We start from the raw sequence: 22,778 nt of genomic DNA on the forward strand, positions 1-22,778 counted from the left end.
CTACGGGAAAGTAACGGTAATCTAATTACCGTTTTTGCAATAGTAATCCCTTACTTTACTAGTTACTTGAAAAAAGTAATCAGATTACAGTAACGCGCCCATCTCTGGTTGTGATTAGGTGTCTGTATATGACATTGCATGGCTATATGGGTGATATAAATGTTTTGCCATTCTAAAAGGGGAAATGCCATACCTTTTGGCATAACAATAACCTGAATCCTATTGCGAATAGACAGGAGTGGCTTCAGGGCAAGTCTGTGTTTGTTCTTGAGTAGCTCATACCCCCCAAAAAACCCATGAACATCTATCAGGAGAAGCTGAAGACGGCAGTTCAATGAAGCTGTCCATCCAGAGTGAGAGAGCATGAAGGATCTGGCAGCAAGATAGATGAACTACACTGTTACAAAAAAACATCTTAAAAAAACATTCCAATATTCCAGCAGCTGGGGCGCCAAAATACTACCGTAAAATAACAGAAAATAACTTCCTCATAAAAATACGGTTATTTCCAGTAATGACAATACAGTTTGTTGCGCTAATTTTACATGGGATTCTGCCTTTTCCAAGTGCTTTTAGACATCAAATTAGGAACATTTTAACGTGATCAAACAATGAAATTACCTATAAACAAGGTCAATGAATGTGGCATGAATCATGAATCATAGTACGTAGATGTACAGAAATATACAGTTAACAGTTGGTTTAAATAATAATGGATTGCATGCCCTGGGACAGAGGCGAGGCTGCCATATCGCACCATTGGCCCATCACCAGTAGGCAGTAGGTGAAGAGTCTTGACCACGGACACAATACCGAGAGCGTCCGAGCCGGGGTTCGAACTGGCAACCTTCGGATCACAAGGCGAACTGCCAACTCTTGAGCCACGATTGCCCTAAAGAGCAGTGATAATAATATTTATGTGATGTAACACAAGCTTATAGGAATCATGTTATATACTTTTCCATAGCATTACATTTGAATTCATCAGTTCGATCTTTCAATCATGATACATTTGTGAATGTATTTTAACAATCTAAATATGCAGACAGATACATTTAATAATCATGAAAATTATGTTTTATTACATTACAGTGATTTAACATTAATTTACATTTGAAATGTGAAATCAGTCTATTTACGTAACTTTAATGATATTCTAGAAGAACAAAACTGTAAAATGCAGTAAAATACTTTTATATTAGGATGTTTTCCTACAGTGCAGCCATACCCACGACCTTGTGGTTGTTAGTTCACATTCATTGGCCGATGCTTAGCGTCATGTTATTATGTGTCCCAACATCCAATGGCATGTCACATTGTTTTCATGGCCACACCCTCACCCCAGGTGCAGAGGCCTATTTCTGTTCAGGAATGTTGGGAATACTTTGAGATTTATATTAATTGCAATTCCTACCTCTACATTTATTTTTTTAAAATATATAATTAGCACAGCGTGCAATGTTTTATATGGGGTTTTTTTTAGTTTTTATTCCTATTAATTATATTTTCACGTGTTACCTCTGAATTATTGAATCAGACCTAGATGACATGACATTTTCAGCAAAATTATAATTCAAATACTCCTTTAATTATTGATTATTCTCATTAATTTTCGATCATTTTATATATTTTTCCATAGTATTACATTTGAATTTAACAGATCATTCTCTCACATAACAGACAAATATTTGTGAAATTATGATACATTTCTGAATGTATTTTTACAATCTAAATATGCATATGTACAAAAATATATATTTAAAAAACAAGTAAATTGTGTTTTACTATACACTCTAAAAAGTAATTAATGGGATCTTTAGTCATTACTTACATATATATGTTGTTGTGAAATGAAAAATCAAGTTCATAAATACTGTTAGACTTCCTAATTAAAATTTTTATTTTATTGAGTTCGGGTGACACATAAATTATGCCTCTTTACTCAATATATAATCGTGATTTGTCTGAATTTAAAATCTTCTTTTAATCAAAAAACAATATAATTTTAAGTTCTGTCGATGTAAAATACAACTTGATGACGTGTAAACAGCTCACAGTTCCCTTCTTCTACACAAGCGGACATATTCAACAGCACGTGTTCAAGGTTTATCAAGAGCTGTGTTGGTCGCGAACGGTGAGTAATTTTATGCGAAATTACACATATCTGCAGTCGCTCTGGATTTTGTTAGTTTACTTTAAAACAACGACGTAACATACATAACATACATCTTAGCTTGCCCCCGCGTTTGTGTGTTTTAATATACACACAGCAGCTAATTCCGCGATAGCATAAATTGTTGGACTCTTTTTGGAAAATTTAACACTGACGTTACTCTAATGCAGACCACTGTAATTGTCTTATAATTTTTAAAAGATAGCGGACGTTGTTAGCCCCGGCGCAAACTACTATGCTAACGTAGCTAGCCAAGCTAAGTTGTGTTCACTGTGATTTTATTTTTGAAATGTGAAATTTATTTTTTGAAGGGAAGCATTTTATGTTAGTAATTGTTAAGAAACGCTTCTAAATTTTCGTAACGTTACGGGGTGAAGTTCAACCCCATTGGCTTCTGCGCAGGAAGTGTGGTCGCCATTAGTCCGGTGTGTCTGTTGACCGCTAAGAGCGGTTCTTCACCGGCTGCTCGGCCTATTTTCACAGGTAAAAGACCAGACTTAAGTGCACTGTGCCGCATATGGTAGGCTAGTTAGCTGTCCCTAATTTTTGGGTACTTTCCGTGTTTTGTAGAGACGTAGAGGCGACGTGCATTGGCACTGGCTGTAACATTGATATGCCTCAATAAAGGTTGAAAGTAAGAAAAAAATCAATAGCGGGCCGCCATCTTGGTTGGGTCCCCATTCGCCACCAGTGCATTTTTTCTACTGAGGAATGTATTCACCCATGGTAAATAAGGAAAATGTTTAAATATTTTTCCAAACAGATAAGGCAAGAAAGGTCAATAATCCCACATATGGTTTCAGTAGTATGCCAGTTTTTGCAACACTAGGGTGCACAAAAATGACCATAGCTGCTGACTCAGCATTGATTCCAATTTGGTTTTGGAGAATGAAATGAAAACAGATCAAGTGGGATTATTGACATTGTAGCTTGTGTATAAAAAAGTTTGGGTTTTTTTTCGTATTTACTGTCAGAAATGATTCTGTCCTGTCATGCCACACCTTATGTTTGCTTTTGTTGATAAAAACTATATATATATATATATATATATATATATATATATATATATATATATATATATATATATATATATATATATATATATATATATATATATATATATATATATATATATATATCCATCCATCTTCATCCGCTTTATCCGGGGCCGGGTCGCGGGGGCAGCAGCCTAAGCAAAGAGGCCCAGACCTCTCTCTCCCCAGCCACCTCCTCCAGCTTATCCGGGGGGATACCAAGGCGTTCCCAGGCCAGCCGAGAGATATAATCTCTCCAGCGTGTCCTGGGTCTGCCCCGGGGCCTCCTCCCGGTGGGACATGCCTGGAACACCTCACCCAGGAGGCGCCCAGGGGGCATCCTTGTCAGATGCCCGAACCACCTCAGCTGGCTCCCTTCGATGTGGAGCAGCAGCTGCTCTACTCTGAGCCCCTCCCGGATGGCCGAACTTCTCACCCTATCTCTAAGGGAGAGGCCAGCCACCCTTCGGAGGAAGCTCATTTCTGCCGCTTGTATCCGCGATCTCGTTCTTTCGGTCACTACCCACAGCTCGTGGCCATAGGTGAGGGTAGGGACGTAGATCGACCGGTAAATTGAGAGCTTCGCTTTTACACTATATATATATATATATATATATATATATATATATATATATATATATATATATATATATATATATATATATATATATATATATATATTATTTATTTTTTTGAGTTAACACATTCCTCAGTAGAAATACATGCACTGGGGGCGAGTGGAGACCCCTCCAAGATCGCGGTCGGTGGGGATACATGCTCCAACAGACTGGCCCAGTCCATGTCACCTCTATGTATATTTGATCTATGGAAAGCCACGTTAGGCTTTCCAGCACCCAGTGTATTCAGGTCTATGTAGTTTTGAATGTTTGGTTCTAGCTCACACAGCTTTGACAGGTGAAACTTATTCACTGTATTGAAGACTCACAGGTGAAGTTGAAAATACCATCTTTTGTATTTTTGTGCAGGCACAACTTTCTGGTGTTATACACTGTCCTGGCGTTGCAGATCTAGGGGTTCCAGTTAAGACGTGGTCAGCCTTCTAAAGAAAGTGGGAATCTCACCGAAATATTCAGTTACTTTGCTGTGTTTCTTGCCAGGACAAAGGCTCAAACCATCATCTTCTCCTGGTATCGAATACCAAGGGACCTTCTGAAGTAAGCTTTAACAAGTAAGCTTGAATTGAGTAATTCAGAATCATGAAGTATGGATTGGCCTTGCAAAATCTGTAAATTTGCAACCTCCACTAAGGAAGAGCTGATGAAACATTATAGGTTACGCCATATCCCCAGTGTACAGCCTCTGCCATGTCCTTACCTAGATTGTTTTTGTTCATTTAAGTCATGGGGTAGCCTAAAATCACACATATCAAGGAAACACTCAACTCACTCAACAATGAGAACCTCTGAAATACTCAGTTTCTGTTGCCAGTTCTGTAATGTGGGCACATTTTTCACTGAAAAAGAGTATTTTGAACACCTATTTTTTTCTATCATTCAGGACAACACAGTTGAAAAGCGCAGAGAAATTGCTGTTCGCTGCCTCATAGTCTATCTTGGAGAGAAGGAGGAGGATCTTTTCAAACAATACAGCGCAAGTACTTGAGTTGGTTTTTAATTTTTTGTTTAGTTTTGAATGCATGTCCCTGTTGGGTCTTTGTGTTTTGTTCATTGGATTTTCTGTTCAGGGTTGAGTATTTAAGTCATTCAGTGCCATAGACGTCTTTAGACGTCAAAATGAATCCGAACGCTCAGTGCCATAGACGCCTCTTGAGCTTTTTATTGAATTGAGAAGGTGGTGGAGTTGATTACATGGATAAAATCCCACCAGCGTGACAGTCGGCTCTACTGAGAACGAGTATTGTGGCGCGATTTTTGATCCAGCTCGTCATTTCGAGCTTGAGGTGTCTGCAGCCTGACGTCATGGTTTTTCTAGCGATTCCAGTGAACATGAACCGGATTTATCTGACCAGTATCTCCTGTTAGAAACTTCTGAAGGCAGCAGGGACCAGAATAATGAACGATTTGCTGCATAAAACGCACAGAAATTGTTGATAGACGAACCGATGGCCGGGTGGGGGGTGAACAGACTAAGTCGCGCACTCACTTGTGCACATGCGGGAGTAACACACACACACACACACACACACACACACACACACACAGACTCTCTGAATCATAAATCAGTCGCCTTTTTCTTATATATTTTTCAAATGTTGAAATTGTCTATAAACAACTATTTTTATACAAAAAATAATCTGCCAAAAGTACATTTTTACAGGTGATTTTTTTACTTCATAGTAGTAAAACTTAGTTGAGATGTTGCATGAATCATTGAAACACGAAATATTTACATCAAAGTCACTGATCTGCTAGAAAAACCTATTTACACAAAGCGCTTTTGATCCAGAAACAGGTGTTTTGTCATGAAAGTTTCTCTTTTCTACTGCAGATTTCTAAATAACAGAGGTAGAAACATTTTTTTTTGCTGCTGAAAGAAGAGAGACTCATTTTTGTCATGGTGGTTTCAGAATTCACATAGTCATAGAACAAAAATATTCTGTGAGCCTTCAAAATCAGTGAAAAAGCTAAATATCTCTGGAACTGAGGGGGGTATGAAATCTGAGAGTGGCTGGCACTGAATGAGTTAAGGGACATTCCAACCCTAAGTGAAGATATGTCTATTGCCATGTATAAGTGAGAAAAAAGCATTTCAGAATTACAATCCGAAGATTTTTATTGCCATTGTCATTGAACATAATTTGCTGAATAGAAACCTGTTTCCGTGATAAGGTGCAACATAAACACACAGGATAAAAAATTTTGTAGCCAGCGCAGTCATTTTCCTGATCTGGCAGCAGCTTTAGCAGAGCATAAACAATGGATGTGAATGGCAGGTACTAGCATTTTGTGTGCAAAAGTGATTAAAATCACTCAATAATGATACCAAGTATTCCTGGGGAGCTCAACAATCATGCTGACTGCAAATGAAAAGTATGAATTGACATGAAGGATTTTCAGGAGCCGATTTAGACTTTGGACTACATTACGACAAAGCACTGCTGTAAGCCTCCACATGGTTATAACACAGCAGTTGAAGCCACTGCCGACCAGTGTCTATAAACCAACATGCTATTTGTGCAATATTTCTTCAACAAATCAAAGACCCATCCATTGTTACTGCAGCTTACCATGCTTGTATAGTAGTGGCTGTGTGTGTTTGTTTATGGAAGCTGGAGGCTTTTCCAGCTGTTGCGTTATATCCATGCACCATGCAGTGGATGTTTACAGCGGTGTTTGTCGTAACTGCAATGTAGTCTCAAGTCTAAATCAGCTTCTGCAAATCTTCCGTGTTACTTTTGCACTTTTCATTTGCCGTGAACATGATTACTGAGCTCCCAAGAAATATTTGTTTTCATTACTGTTTTCATTTTTGTTAGTCATTTTTTTATTTATTTTTTCACTTTTGCACACAACATGCTAGCACCTGCTATTCATTTCCATTTGTTACACCCCGGCCTAGGCAACCGGAGTGCAACACGAAAAAAAGTAAAAATAAAGAAAAAAAACACACAAAAAAACCCCACTAAAGCTCACCACCAAAATCCCAAAACGAAAGTATCGACAAATCTATTTACAGCTATTTACAACAAACTATTTATTTACAACAAAACACCAAACTATTTACAACACGGGGGAGATCGCGACCATGACACACTGAAACACAGGGTTTAAATACATAGAGGGAGCAATCAGGAAAATGGACAACAGGAGGGAAACACAGCTGGGGCAAATTAGAACTGACGAGACAGGGAAACGTAAACTGAAAACACTAAGATAACACAGACTTTCAAAGTAAACAGGAAACACATAACAGTCACGCCAAAAACAACACACCGACAACACCGAAACGTAACACATTGTTTGTGCTCTGCTAAAGCAAATGGATTGCTTCCGGATCAGGAGAATTAGTGTGCTGTTTACAAAAGGCTTGTTTCTCACTTTCTAACTGTGGCAATATGGCAATAGATAAAATTTCACTTAGAAGTGGAATAACCCTTAAAAATGATTTATTAGATTTTCTTTTCAAAGTGGAAAAACAAAACTGTGAAAAACAAGACATTTTTTATTTTAAACGTTGGATTATGGTTTAATTTAGCTTTTAAAAATTACAGAATGACAAAGTAAAATCACTGAAAAACACAAAAGACAACCTGTTTTGGCTTATTTTCCTACCTGTAGTAGTTCATTCCCTTATGCACGTCATCCTGAAGTGCTTGAGCTATGTATTTTATACATCCTAACATTTAATTTCTCCTACAAGGATGAGGAGGAGCTCAACGCAGACCTTGCAATGCAAATCATGAAGATTGCTATCATTGGTGATGGGCCTCCAACCATCATCGTTGAGGGATCCAAGATCCTGGAGAGGATTGATGTTGCCAGATCCTGTGCTTTGATGATGGGAGTAATCTACGCTCTGAACCTTACCTATCCCAAGCAGCTGAAATTTACCTTTGAGGTATTTCAAAAGCTATACCTTGAGCTTGATGGACAAAAAGCCAGCTCTAAAGTAATGAATCTTAAGTTTGGTATTTTCTAGAGCAGACTTGATAGACCATTCGTGAGTGAGTTTCACAAAAACCTTATTCCTGCATTTCTGGCACTACTTCATTGTGTTTTACTAAATTTTAAAGCGCTGTTCTTAAGTCTTCTGAGTTAATGTTTTGCCGTGTCTTAAATGCTGTTATTTGCACATTTTTAAGGAATGCGTTTAATTTCTCCCATGACCTGTGTTCTGAGGGTATTGGTGTGTTTTAAAGTTTGTGTAATGCCCTCTTTAGCTGGCCTTAATCTTGAGGGTGAAAAGTCAAATATGGAAGAGAATCAAGAATACTTTGTAAGAGTGCTGACAAAGTTGAATGAAAGAAGCTTTGCTCATTTTATGTTTAAATTAATGCATTTAATGTATAGCAGCCTGTCATCTTTTGTTTTGATTCACTGTCACATGTTAAAGTAAAAAAAAGAGGATTCAAGTAGTAGGTTTTATTACAATTTTAATACACAGTTCCTTAAGTTTCAGTGGGCAATTTGTGTTCTAGGAAACTGAAGCCCACAAATCTTGCACTTCGCACGCACGTTAAAGAATTGTGATGTTTGTTATTGTAATTAAATGGGTCTAACTCATTTGAATACATCTGTCTGAATTTCTATTCTTTCTGAGCACCAGGTACGAGTCCCTTAGCTGATGTCCAGGTATTTGGCATCACATCTGCCGCAAACAAATACACACAACATCCATTTCTTTTTTCTGAAGGTCATGACACAAGCGCACACACAGCCCATGTTAAGGCTGACGTTCGTTTGGGAAAAAAAGTGATCGACAAGTTTCTAAGGTCTTAGAACCTTGACTTCTTTGTGGGCAGGCACCACCATGCATGAGCCTGCCTACGCGGTAGTCATGGTTATAAGACACAGCCAAATGATCAAGGTTGTATTTTGGAGCGAATTAGCCTGCTGGGAAACAGGTAAATGGCCTTATAGAATCTCCTGTGGGACCAAAAAATGACTACACTGTAACCAAAATATCATATTTGACCAACATAAATACTATTTATGCCGACAGTTAAGTTCATTTTAATTATAAATGTGTTTTATTTTGATCAAAAAGTTACTTCACCGTACATAAATATAATCTTGGATCAACTTGAATTCCTGTGTATTTGTTGACAATTATTAAGTTCATGTTACTCAGAATGTGGTTTTTTTTGTGGCCAAAAAGTAACTTCACTATACATAAAATTCACGTTGGATCAACTTAAATTTTTGTGTTCTAGTCGAAAATTATTAAGTTAATTTTACTTAAGAATGTTTTTAATTGTGGCCAAAAAAGCTACTTCACCATACTCAAAAATATTGCTTTGAATTAATGTTATTCTGCCAGAAGTTGGCTTAACTCAAAAATTCTAGTGGAAAACGTTAACATGTTTTTTTTATTTGAACCAATGTTTTACTTATTAGAGTGTATTTACAGTGATGTTATGTTATTTTACCTTTGACATGTAAAATCACAGTCTACTTATGTAAATTAATGATATTCTAGAAAGACAGTACAAAACTGTAAAATATACAGTAAGATACTTTGACATTACTATTTTTTGGAACAGTGTACGTAAATCAAGGTGTGCAAACCTTGGGATCTATCCTAGAAGACTCAAAACAGCAATGACTAGTAAACTGGCTTCTCCCCAGTGTTGAATTGAGTCTCGAAAACTTCTTCTTTGATCCCTAGCTGGCGTTGGGTTTGGATCGACTCCTAAACCCGTACGCTGCTGTGGGTGCCAATGGCTGTTGAATTTCTTTCACAACTCGTTTCCATGCATGGCGATCGTTGGCAATTGGCCTCGTCGAGATTTATTCTGCGATCTCTAATGTCATCGTCGACCTGTTTTAGCCATGTTTTCTCCGTTCGGTGGATTCTCCAATGGGTGGGTCATTTACGTCAGAGGAGTTGATGTGGTAGTCTGCTCACATCCATTCCACACACATGGCCAAACCATCGCAATCTGCGTTTTTGAATTTGCCCCTCAATTGGAGGTTGGTTGCCGCAACTCTGTCGGATGTCCTGATTTCGAAGGCAGTCTCAAAGTGATACTCATAATATCTGCCGAAGGCAGCGCATCTGGAAAAACTTTGAGTTTGTTGAGCCTCTGAACAGTTGTGTAAATGACAACAGCGAATAAATCTTCCAAAGATTCAATTAGGATCATTGTCTGCTGCTGCTCCATACAAAGACAAACGTTCAGAATAATTACTTGTTGGTGTAAAAATGCAAAGACATGTACCCAGTCCCATGCAGCCCATCTCACTGAGGACATCTTCATTTAGACCATTCCTAAATTGCCTATTTTGACCAGGAGAATCACTTCAAATGAAACAATTTGTAATACCTCAATTATGGTGACATGCATCCCCCAGTAGGCAGCCACAGTGTCTGAGCAGCACACAAATACTGTAATTAACCACTCAGCTTGACTTAGTAGGGGGTGTATGGGTCACAACTGAGCCCCAGGCACACTATTATGCATTTGTCCTACTGTTTTTCATGGAACCGGTCAAAACTCAAAGGTGTGTTGCAGGAAGATTAAAGCGGGACTCAAATTACTCCAAAGATATTGATATCAGGAGCACTTGGCTATATTAAGGGGATGAAGCTGCGCCCAAGTCTCTGTATTAAGAGAGAAGCTAAACCTGGGCATCAGACCAGTTAAATCCTCAATGCTGAAAGAATGATGAATAAAAACATTAGAAACACTTGATGTGTTTTATGTCTTTAAAGCAGTCTACATTTTCAGCCAATTGAATGCGTGTTAAGAGAAAGCAAGTTCCACGAGGGAGGATATTTGACTTCATTTGGAAATGCTTTATCAGCCTGCTGCTGCCAGTGCTGGGCCCGTGGCAGCCACTGAGTTACATGTGGCTGCCCATATCTCATACTTGTAGAAGTTAAGCTTTCACAGTGAGAAGTAAATGCTTCAACGGCACAGTTTCAGTAATGATTGAATGAATTTTAGAAACACTGAGGCCACTTGATAAAATTCCGATTTGCACAATAAATCTTCGACTAGGCAATAACAGTGCCTGTGGAAATCATCATTTTAATATTTTTCTGACTTGTCTGATGCATTTACCCATTAAAGCATGGTCTGTGAGTGGTTTCAACATTGCAGCATGAAACACTGGGAGGAGAAATTAGGAGATTCTGTACAGCATTGCTTCATCCAGAGTCTGTTCACTTCCAACTGTATTGAAAGTGGCTGCAATTCACCTAAAAGGCACTTCCAAAACGATCCTCCATGTACTTGAAGCTGAACAGCTAAAATTATTGTTTAAAAATGCTTTCAGACATAGAGCCCAAATTTGGCTTTTAGATTTACTTTTTTTTAATGTAATATTGAGTATGAAAGAGTTGTAATGAAAAAAAAGCATCTAAAAACGTTCATCTTGTCCACATGATTTTTTTTCCATTTTATTTATATTCAATTAATTCACAAGTTATCTCCGTGCACATTACACAGTTAAGAAAAGACCCTACAAGTCAACCATGTTCTATTTTTTTAATTCAGAAATTAAAAAAAAAAAGACAACAATGGTATACTTTTTTGGTCAGGTATAAAGACGCTACCAATTTCATAACTTCTGAGGATTAGCTGGTTATTCATGACAGGACATCCTTCATGAATGGAAGCGGTTGTCTGCCTGGTGTTGCTTAAACTAACCATTAAAGGAACAATCTGTTATAGAGGCATCAAGCTGCAAAGTGCAGGTAAAGAGGGCAAGAAGCCAGACACAGGAACAGTTTAGAGAGTCTGGTCGATTTTTGAAATAAAATACCCTGTTGGTCATTGACTCTGGTGATCAGTTAGTTTTGCTGGGCTTATCAAGAAATCTGTACTTTTTTGTTCTGTTTGAAAGTGTAAAGACCACACTTATTCTGGCATGATGAACCTATAAAGCACCTTTCAACACTTCCATAAACCAAAAAATGTCCTCATTGTAGGATGTTTAAATTCAAAACTTCTTCCTTTGGCTGCCCCCTTCACAGCAGGTCATCTGCCTTCATCACATCCTTCCCCTAGCATCCTCTTCTGTTGCTGTAACCCTCTATTGCCCTCCTTTGCTACATCCACAAACCTCCTCTGAGGTATTCCTCTTGCCTGGCAGCTAGATTTTTAATATCTCTTGTTTAATAAATCCACTATCCCTCCTCCACTCTGCACGTGTCCAAACTCTCTCAATCTTGCCTCTCTAACTTTGTCTCTAGACCACTCAGCCTGAACAGTTCCTCTGATATACTCATTTCTAATCCTGCCCATCCTGGTCACTTTCAGTGAAAATCATGGCATGGCTCATCAACTTCATCCCTCTGTAGTTACTCCAGCACTGCACATTACCCTTGTTCTTGAAAATCTGTGCCAGTACACTTCCTCTCAATTCCTCAGGCATCCTCTCACTCTCTAAGATAGTTTTAAGCAATCTGGTCAAAGGTCCACTGCCCTCTCTCCTAAATATCTTCATTCCTCCACAGACATGCCATCTGGACCAACTGCCTTTCCACTCTTCACCCTCATAACTGCTTTCACGTCCTCCATACTAATCTTCTGCACTTCCTGACTAACTTTCCTCCTCTGCCCTCCTCTCTCTCTCTCTCTCTCTCTCTAATTTTCTCCATTCATCAGCTCTTAAGCACTCATAAGTACTTCTTTCATTTCTGTAACAAACTGTTTTTACAATTACAAGCCCTTTTTCTTCTTTATGTCTAATTACCCTAACTTGTGCAAATGTGAAACACGGGGGGACAGGTAAAATGGAGACTTAGGATTTATTAATAATAATAATAATAATGAAATTAACCAACTTAATAATAAACTTAACATATGGGAAGTGACAGGAGGAGGAAACAGGAAACACAGAGGCAATAAGTTGACTCTAATTCAAACAAGGATCAGAACTAAATCCAAATCTTAATGAACATACATTAACATAAAATTGTCTGGGCTTCTGTAATAGTGCTTCTGACTGTCTGTCCAGTCATTAGCACTTGTATGTACAATGTCTGTCCTGATCTATCTAACAGAGAACTACACATGCAAGTTTATATCTGATCTGTGGGAATTTACAAGGTTATACACGCTGATTAACAGCGGAGTGTCACGGGTGGGGCAGCAGTCGTGTGGTGTTGTGAAGAAGGATCCAAAATGCAGGCACTTGCTGTGATGCACGGGATGACACACAGCTGAAACTAATGGGCATAATGAGACACAGACCTTCAAAGTAAAACAGGAAATTCACAGACTGTTTTACAAACACAAACTCAGAGACACGAACAGAACACCGGGAGAGGACACAGGTAGGGATAACGGAAACACTAAACACAAGAACCAAAACCCAAGGAGCTAAGAAAACAAGAATTAACCCAAAACATAAGGCAATACTAATACCAAACACAAAACACTGGGTCTAACGACCCAGGACCATGACACCAAAGTGTATTCTAAAGAAAACTACACACAGCCTCAAAAGAAAAAAAGATTAAAAAAAAAAGATTGATTTATCTGATCTCCAGCTGATGCTGTAAACGTAGGATGTTACACTGGCAATCTCGAGCACCTCTGGGTTTTGGCTTACCTATTGAGTAGAAGGTATGACAGTGTAACACAACTTGTTAGCCTGCTCCAACCTTGCCTTGCTTTATACATTTTAATGATTCAACATATCAAATAAAGGGCTTTGAATTTCAATTAAATCAATTTAGAGATTTTTAAAATGTTTAAACCATATGAAGGTTAATCATTCATGCATAATCTTTAAGTGACTTTGGATTATATGACAGCTATGAAGCCACACAGGAGTCCTTTTTTTTTTCTTTTTTCTTTTTTGCTGTGAAATGCATTAAAATTCCAAGAATTTCTCATCTTGCTCCTTTTTTGTTGGCATACCTACAAAGAGTTTTCAAGGTACCTGGCTGTTCGGTTGTTTAGTATTTAGTATTTATTTATTTATTGTCATTGTCAAGAACAATGAAATTGCGTTTGGGGCTTCCATACAACCCCCCAAAAAAAGAAGAAAATAATAAATACCCCTTAAAACCCAAGTGTACATATTTAACCCAGTGTGACTCCAATGCAATAAGACAATCCTTAGCAATAATGTTCGTAGAAATTCAGACAAAGACCTGAGAAACATGACAAAATACAACAATGCAACCCATTCAATATTATTGTACTGTGAGATATGATATCAGATATGATAGTTATCTATTTAAGAAAGAGGGGGGGGGCAGGAGGGGGAAGAGAATAAAGATATGATGCACCAATGCAGACCAGTTCATTGCTATTAAGAAGTTGGATATGGTTATTGTCCGTGAGAGGGGGGCAGAGAGTTCAGGAGCCTCACAGCCTGTGGATACAGGCTGTTGGCCAGTCTGGATGTTCTGGCCTGTATAGACCTGTACCTTCTCCCTGAGGGCAGCAGATGGAAAAGGTGGCACGCAGGGTGATGTTGGTCCCGCAGGATACTGTGCACCCTCCTCAGACAGCGAGTGGGGAAGATATTACTGATCTCTGGCAGACTTGTTCCAATAATTCTGCCAGCTTCTTTCACCACCCGCTGGAGTGCTTGCTGATTGGCCTTGGTGCAGCTGGGGAACCACACTAGAAATCCATACGTCAGAACGCTGCTGATGGCACAGTTGTAGAAGTTCAACATCAGAGATCTGGGAATGTGTGCGCTCCGCAGTCTCCTCAAGTAGTAGAGGCGCTGTTGGGCCTTCCGTACAACTGAGGTGATATGGTTGCCCCAGGACAGGTCCTCGGTCACAGTTACCCCCAAGAATTTAAAACTGCTCACCCTCTCCACCGCCTCACTGCCAATGAAGAGAGGCAGATGGTTGTTATGACCCCTCTTCCGGAAATCTACAATGATCTCCTTGGTCTTTTTGGTGTTTAAGACCAAGTTATTGTCGTGGCACCATGACTCTAGTTGTTGCACCTCTGTCCTATAGTTTGTCTCATCATTGTTGGATATAAGTCCGAGCACTGTGGTGTCATCTGCAAACTTAACAATGAGATTGGACGCGCAGGAGGAAATACAGTCATGGGTGAAGAGAGTGTATAGCAGAGGGCTCAGAACACACCCCTGAAGTCCCAGTTGGTGGAGTTTGGGACGGAGTTTGTATGGCCGGATGGTATTAAAAGCCGAGCTGTAGTCTACAAAGAGGAGCCGTGCATAGGTGTTCCTGTGTTCCAAGTGCTTCAGTAATGTGTGCAGCACTGTGGCGATCGCATCCTCGGTTGACCGGTTCTCCCTGTATGCAAACTGGTGCGAGTCCAGGGATGGTGGAAAAGCAGCTCTGATGTGTTTAATGACCAGTCTCTCCAGGCATTTGGCGGGAATGGGGGTGAGTGCCACAGGTCTGAAATCGTTCAGACATGTGACATTAGACTGTTTTGGGATGGGAACGATGGTTGCTGTTTTGAAACAGGATGGTACCAGTGAACAGGACAGCGAGGTGTTATATATAGAGGTGAAGACGTCCGCCAGGTCCGCAGCACAGTCTTTTAGCACCCGGCCCAGCACTCCATCCGGCCCGGCCGCCTTCCTGGTGTTAATGCTCCGGAACACACGCCTCAGCTCATGAGTGCTCAGGACCGGAGCAGGGTCGGTTGAGGGGAGAGGGGACAGGACAGGGTCGGTGTTCTCCCTATCAAAACGGGCATAAAAGAGATTTAGATCCTCAGCCAGAGTAGAACTGTCGGCTGAGGGTGATGGTGTTCTTCTTTTGTAGTCCGTGATAGCCCTGATGCCCTCCCAGACCTGCCTTGGGTTTGTGTTGTTCTCAAACCTGGCCTCGATACGCCTCCTGTGCTGCTGCTTGGCAGTCTTGATGCCTCTTCTCAGGTTGGCCCTGGCAGCACTGTATGCCTCCTGGTCCCCGGATTTGAAAGCGTTGTTCCTTGTTCGAATAAGTTGTTGAACTCCGTGTGTCATCCAGGGTGGATTATTAGGGAACACACGGAATCGTTTCCAAGTTGTTACATTGTCCACACAGAAACAGATGTAGTCCAAGACAGTGGAGGTGTAACTGTCCAATGCGACACGATTGTCAGTGTCCTGCACCTTGAATACATCCCAGTCTGTGCAGTGGAAACAGTCCTGAAGCATCGGAATAGCATCCTGCGGCCATGTTCTCACGGTTTTGGTTGTAATCCCAGTGCTCTTGATCTTTTGTGTGTATATTGGGTGTAGCAGAAGGGAGAGATGGTCTGACAGACCCAGGTGGGGATAAGCCTGGGCTCTGTACGCATTCGCCATGTTGGTGTACACCTGGTCCAACGTTCTATCTCCTCTGGTAGCACACTTCACATTACGGTGGAAATTGTGAAGTACAGATTTCAGGTCCGCGTGGTTAAAATCCCCAGCCGCAATAAAGACACTGTCCGGGTGTGCTACCAGGCTGTTATTGATGCTGCTGCTCAATTGTGCTAACGCTAGCTTAGCATTAGCATCTGGTGGAATGTAAACAGCGCAGATGTAAACGGCAGAAAATTCCCGAGGGAGATAGAATGGACGGCACTTTAACATGTGGAGCAGGGAAATTATTTTACTGCTATTGTTAAATAATTGTCATCATTACCATTGCATTAATAATATAATCTGGAGTTTATATTGCGTTTAGAGGTTTAAACAGTGTGTCTTTCAGAAAGGCTAAAAGTAACAGGACAGGAAACAGGCTTGGAGAGTTTTGCAGAAGTGAAAGTTATTTTGAGCAGCAGGCTAAGACGAGGCTTTAACAATGTAACAGATAGCTTTAAGAAGGCCTTAAGATGTTATGCATACAGTTATTATGTTGACCTTGTATTTCAGGTGCAGTTATGACTATTTTATACACAATGCATATCTGTGCTTATTAAAGAGTTGGAGCTCGGTCAATTAATTGGGGGTTGGAAGCTTTGTTCGGCGCGATGTCCGGACAATCTATTGTGCAAGTGACTTGGAGCCATAGAAGGAATTGCAGTACATGCTTACAAAACACTTATATATCAGATCATTTTATATTAAGCTTTTAAGTAGAGGTTCTTGGTTAAAACATTTATTTAGTAGAAGACATACATATAGTCTCAGTGAGCCTCTGGTCTGGTGAAAGGTCAGAAGTGCAACAGGTGAATTGAGAAAGAGCATGTGAGGTCGTGACACACACACATGAGTTAGATTTATTTAGAGGAGAGATTAGTCATGTCTCGGTGAAAGAGGAACCGTCCTTGTTGTCTCGGCAAGAAAGAGGAACAATTCACTTTAAGACAAGAACGGAAAGTACCAGCCATGAAAATAGAAGATGATCTTCTGGGTTAAAAGTCATTGTGGTGTTGATCTGATCTATGTATAAAATGTATCTGTGACGCATGAAGGGGCGTCAGTAAATCAAACCCTGATGCTATAAAATATCTGTTCATGCTTTGATTAAGTTGAAGACTACTTGCTGTCTGCGTACAGAGTTCTCTTCCCACACGTGTGTATTCATTAAAAATCATTGTTTGACCAAGAGCTTCTGGACCAAGGGTGGTTTGTACTCTCCCTCCTCAATTTTGAACCTTAACAAACACCAACAGTTCTACCTCTGTACTGCACAGTCTTTCCGTTACCGTGACGTTCGTGCACCAAAGGTTGTTAATATAGATGCACAGCCCCCCGCCAGTCTTCTTACCCGAGTCCGCAGACCTGTCGGCTCGATAGGCGGTGCAGCCTGCTAGATCGATAGCCGCATCGGGAATGGCGCTGTCCAGCCAGGTTTCAGTGAAAATCATGCACGAACAGTTATTAAAAGTCCGTCGAGTGGCGATCTGCAGTCGTATTTCATCCAGTTTGTAACGGATTGAACGGGCGTTGGAGAGGAATATGATCGGGAGTGGTGGTTTAAACGGACTAGTCTTTAGCCGTGCCCACAGGCCTCCCCGCTTGCCTCTCTTCTGCCTCCGATCGCAACGTCTCCTCCTGCGGCTTGCTGTTGCGGGTAGCCCCGGGGGTTGCTTAACGATCTCCGGGGGGATGAGATACTCGGATGTTAGTTGAAGATCTCCACGGCTTAGTTGTAGTAGATCATCTCTGTTGTATTGAAGTAACCCCAGACTGTGTGAAATAATACACAGTACCACCAAAAGTGCAAAAGTGTAGGAGCTCCGGGCCGCTGTGTCTGTGCGCGCCGCCATCTTAAGCAATGGTGACTTAAGATGGTCTTCTTGGAGAGTTCATCTGTGGATTTAAGATGTCTAGCCGTCTTGTCTTTCATCATGCAATCTCAGGCTGTATCCCAATTCAGGGTCTGCAGCCTTAAGTACGCAGCCTTAATGGTCCTCAAGGGCCGCGTACTCAAAGACCGCTAAGGCCGGAAGTGCGAGGCTTGTGATATGGGACAGTGTAGCCTCCGTCGCGCTGCCCAGGTTGCCTAGCAACCATGATACTAACAGCTGGAAACGCATCATACAGCATTGTTTGACAGAAATGAAGGAGAAAATATTTTGTTCATTTGTTTGTTTCTTTCTACATGACCTTTGATCATTCTGTGTAAGATTAAGGTCAGCTTTTGAACGGCGTATATTTTAAAGTAAAGGCTTTAAAACCAAGTTAGTACAAACGTCACTAATGTCACATAACTTTGCCGACATGTGACCAACAGTAATGTTTTAATGTTCTTCGTTATTAAACATTTGCACATAAATAAGTGACATAATATTCAGTACTTACTTAAAGTTTACTCTTCGGGCGCCCCTCATCCGTCGTTTTTTTTTCCGGCAAAATTATCCACACCCACCGCCGCGCTATGCATTCTGGGATATGTTGGGCCACGAAGTCTACACCGCCACATCCTTAAAATTCAGGGAAATGAAGGACGCATTTGAGGGCCGCATTTCGAGCAGCCTTCGAATTGGGACAGCCTTCGTCACGTCGCTGTGACGTAATCGGCCTTAAAATGCAGCCTTTAAGGCTTCAGACCCTGATCTGGGATACAGCCTCAGACAGACAGCTTGATGTTGAGATCAGTGCTCTGGGGGTCCTTGTTTAGCTTGTGTCTGAAAATAGTTCTTTATGACACTTTTTGTATCTTTATGCATGTTTTGATGCTGCAGAACCAACCACAACTTAGGAGTATTCTTCTATATTGGTAACGATAATGTATGATAGATAAGGATTTAATTAAATATCTAGAACATCATATCTGGATATAAACTATCCTTAATATTGATTGGTCGGCCTCCTGTGATCTCAAAAAACCTCACTGTAGAACTCAGACACAGTGAGGCACAAGCCAGTCTTCTTATAGAGTCGAAAGCCTCAATAAATGGGGAGGGTTGAGTCAGGAAGTGCATTTGGTGTGATATGATGGAGAGAAGGAAGGTAGATATATTGTGTGAGAAGGAGGAAGGGAATCAAGACCAGGAGCACTGGAGGTGGATTCAGGCTGCTCTGCTATGATATGGATACAGTAGGAAAAGAAATGTACTGGCATGATGTTGAAGTAAGAGCATATGAATAGTGTTGTGCAGATGAAGAGGGTGTCGGGCAGGCTCACCAGAGCTTCAAAGGGAAGTTAGGGGTGATTTTGAATGTTGTCATTGTGTATGCCCCACAATTTGGATGTCAGAACAGTGAAAAGTGAGCCAGCGGCAGCTTGCCTTGTGCTGTGGTCTCTCCTCATTTTGCTGTCAAAGGCCAGAGTTTTATCAGCAATGCACGTGTGCAAAACACCAGAATAACGCCGCTGGCCTCTGGGCTCACCCAGCTCCAGTCAGAAGATGGCTGTAACGTAAAGGCTGGATGCACATACAAATTGACAGGTGAGGAGCTTCATGATAGCGCTGTCTGTGTTGAAAGGAGTGAGATCGCTGTACTTTGATACATTTATGTCTATTTTAAAGATTTGACAAACCAAGCACTGCTTGCCTTGCTTGTCCTGACAGAGCGCCACTGAAGAGCTCACAGCCTTATATTACCTTTATGGGAGGCTGTGGTCAGAGGGCCCGGTGGCGCCAGAGTCCGGCAGCCTCGCCTCTGTCAGTGCGCCCCAGGGTGGCTGTGGCTACAATGTAGCTGCCATCATGTATGTGTGGATGACTGGATGTGTAACGCGCTTTGGGGTCCTTAGAGACTAGTAAAGCACTATATAAATACAGGCCATTTACTTACCTGATGAAGTTCTGAGAATCAAAAAAAATGAACCAACTTCAATAGTTTCTTTACTAATAAAGCAAGTTATTTGCTTATTAAAACTAAGATATGTACCATACAAATCTGGTCATTAAATAAAATGTTGCTAAAGTTGAACAATTAAGAAAATTAATTTTAAGTCTCCCTTTTATTTTCACCATGTCCATTGTATGTAAAAAAACAAACAATAAATAAACAAATAAATAAAATCTTTTAAATATCCATGTGATATTTGCTACTCTTGTTGCTAAAACATGTGTAGACCCATGTAAAACTTGAAAAAGTCTGTAATTCATATATTACTTAGTCATGGAAAACATAATTTTTAACAAGATAGCAACTTAATGTAGGACAGTGTCCTGTACAATATTTTCCACAATTTAAAAATTGTATGCCTCTAAATTTAATGAAACTGGCCCTGTTTTGTCAAGCAGATATTCTGACTTTACCCTTACATCTTTAATAGCATTAATAGCTTTCATTAAGTTAACTCGATGCTTTTTCTAGACAATTTTACTTCTATACCACAATTCATTAGAGCGAAGCTCAACGTGTGTTACATTAAAGTACATATGACAGCAAGTATCAAGAGAATATATTCAATTAAATGCAACTAAAAACAATACTGACACTTAGGATCTGATACAGTTGAGTTATATAGTTATAAAACCTCCACTTGATGGTAAGCAGTAAGTAAGTAGTCAGGAAGCAGACCAGAAACATTCTGAGGAGTCAAACTATCAGATCTTTTAAGCCTATAAGTAGAATTTTGAAGTTGCACTGAAAACCAATAAACACACTGGAGATTGTCTTGATTGGTTATGCTGGTTTCTATTGGTTGTTTGGGTACAGGCGGAGGATGAGAATGTTACATTAATTCATCAAGTTAGAGATAAATTCTATCAGGTAGAGCTGAATCAGGTAGATACTGTAATCCCCCAAGTTATTTTCTTGGTATTAAAAAGATATCCTGAACTGGATCAAACTCAAAATAATTCTAGGGCATATCAAAGAGGAATCAATCTGTTTTCTATTTAGTGAACACTAACCATGATATTTTTCTTAACAATGCATTCAGATAAAAAATAAATAAATACTTCTGTCAAATCTAAGGTTTTAGGTAGTCCATAAGAATATTCTGGTACTTAACAGAAATTAATTAAATACAACTTCAAATGAACAGCAACACAGTATATGACATATTACACTGTGTAATTTGTATTTATTCTACTAAAACCAAGACAGAATAGAATAGAATAGAATAGAATAGAATAGAATAGAATAGCCTCTATTGTCATTGTACAGAGTACAACGAAATTGGAGTGCCACTCCCTTGGTGCAAGATAAATAATAAATATAAATGTAAAATATAAAAAGTACAATAAAATAATCGCAAGTACTCAAACAATAGTAAGTACGATATATACAGGATAGCAGCATTAATATAATGACAGTATGAATAGCAGCATAATATAATGGCAGTGACGGTATGGTATAGCTAAGCAGGTTCAATTGTTTTTGTGCTGATTTACTACGGTGATAGCTCTGGGAAAGAAGCTATCCCTGAATCTTTTTGTCCTGGTTTTATGTGACCTGTACCGTCGGCCTGACGGTAATAGTTCAAACAGTTGGTTGCTGGGGTGAGAGTGGTCCTTGATGATATTGCCAGCTCTGCTGAGGTACCGAGAGTTTGCAGTGACCTCCAGGCTGGGCAGAGAGCAGCCAGTGATCTTCTGGGCTGTGTTGATGACCCCCTGCAGTACTTTCCTGTCTGCAGCTGAGCACCCTGCATACCATGTTGTTATGCCGTACGTTAGGATGCTCTCTATGGTGGCTCTGTAAAATGTCACCAGCAGCCTCTCCTCCAGGTTGTTCCTCCTGAGCACTCTCAGAAAGTGGAGACGCTGCTGGGCCTTTTTAACCACCGCTGTAGTATTTGCAGTCCAGGAGAGGTCATCAGATATCTGCACGCCCAGAAACCTCATGGAGTGTACCCTCTCCACACAGTTCCCGTGAATGTAAAGTGGGGCCGGGTCTGCTCTGCCCTTCCTGAAGTCCAAGATAGGTTCTTTAGTTTTCGTGGTGTTCAGTTGGAGGTTGTTAACTGAACACCCCTCAGTCAGTCTGTTGACCTCATCTCTGTAGTCCGACTCATCCCCCCTTGAGATGAGTCCAACCACTGTGGTGTCATCCGCGAACTTTATGATGGTGTTTGAGAGATGGGTAGGGGAGCAGTCGGATGTGTAGAGCGTAAACAGGAGGGGACTCAAAACACATCCTTGTGGAGACCCGGTGCTGAGTGTGATGGTGCTGGACCGGTGGGGGCCGAGTCTGACAGACTGTGGTCTATTTGTCAGGAAGTCCTTGATCCAGAGGCAGATGGGGTTGGAGAGTCCCAGGTGAGACAGTTTCTGGACCAGGATCTCCGGGATGATATGATTGAATGCTGAGCTGAAGTCCAGAAAGAGCATTCTCACATAGCTTCCTCGGTGCTCCAGGTGACTCAGCGCAGTGTGGAGTGCTATGGTGATGGCGTCCTCGGTGGAACGATTTGTCCTGTAGGCAAATTGGTGGGGGTCCAGAGTGGGAGGCAGACCAGCCCTGATGTGCTGACAGACCAGTCTCTCAAAGCACTTCATCACTACAGGCGTAAGTGCAACAGGCCTGTAGTCATTTGGGCTGGCCACAGCTGTCTTCTTGGCGATGGGGATGATGGTGGAGGTTTTGAGGCAGGGTGGGACGGTGACGATGACAAGGAAAGGTTGAAGATTTTAGTAAAGACTCCGGTCAGTT

At 40.6% G+C, this 22,778-nt stretch overlaps 1 protein-coding gene and 1 long non-coding RNA gene across 3 annotated transcripts in view; both read left to right on the plus strand.

Annotated features, from left to right (window-relative positions):
- LOC308412688 (uncharacterized protein) overlaps positions 1-22,778 on the plus strand; it is a 512,620-nt gene that overhangs the window by 448,741 nt on the left and 41,101 nt on the right. The gene's annotated exons all lie outside the window — the stretch shown is intronic.
- Positions 1,816-7,723, plus strand: LOC308383408. Of its 2 annotated transcripts, none has more exons than XR_013969135.1 (4): positions 1,816-2,656; positions 4,194-4,396; positions 4,726-4,822; positions 7,549-7,723. It is a non-coding gene; the product is annotated as an uncharacterized lncRNA (long non-coding RNA). The 2 variants fall into 2 exon arrangements; XR_013969136.1 differs by having other exon boundaries at positions 4,194-4,382.

The sequence above is a fragment of the Rhamphochromis sp. 'chilingali' genome (genome assembly GCF_963969265.1).
Source record: "Rhamphochromis sp. 'chilingali' genome assembly, chromosome: 16".
Taxonomy (NCBI): Eukaryota; Metazoa; Chordata; class Actinopteri; order Cichliformes; family Cichlidae; genus Rhamphochromis; species Rhamphochromis sp. 'chilingali'.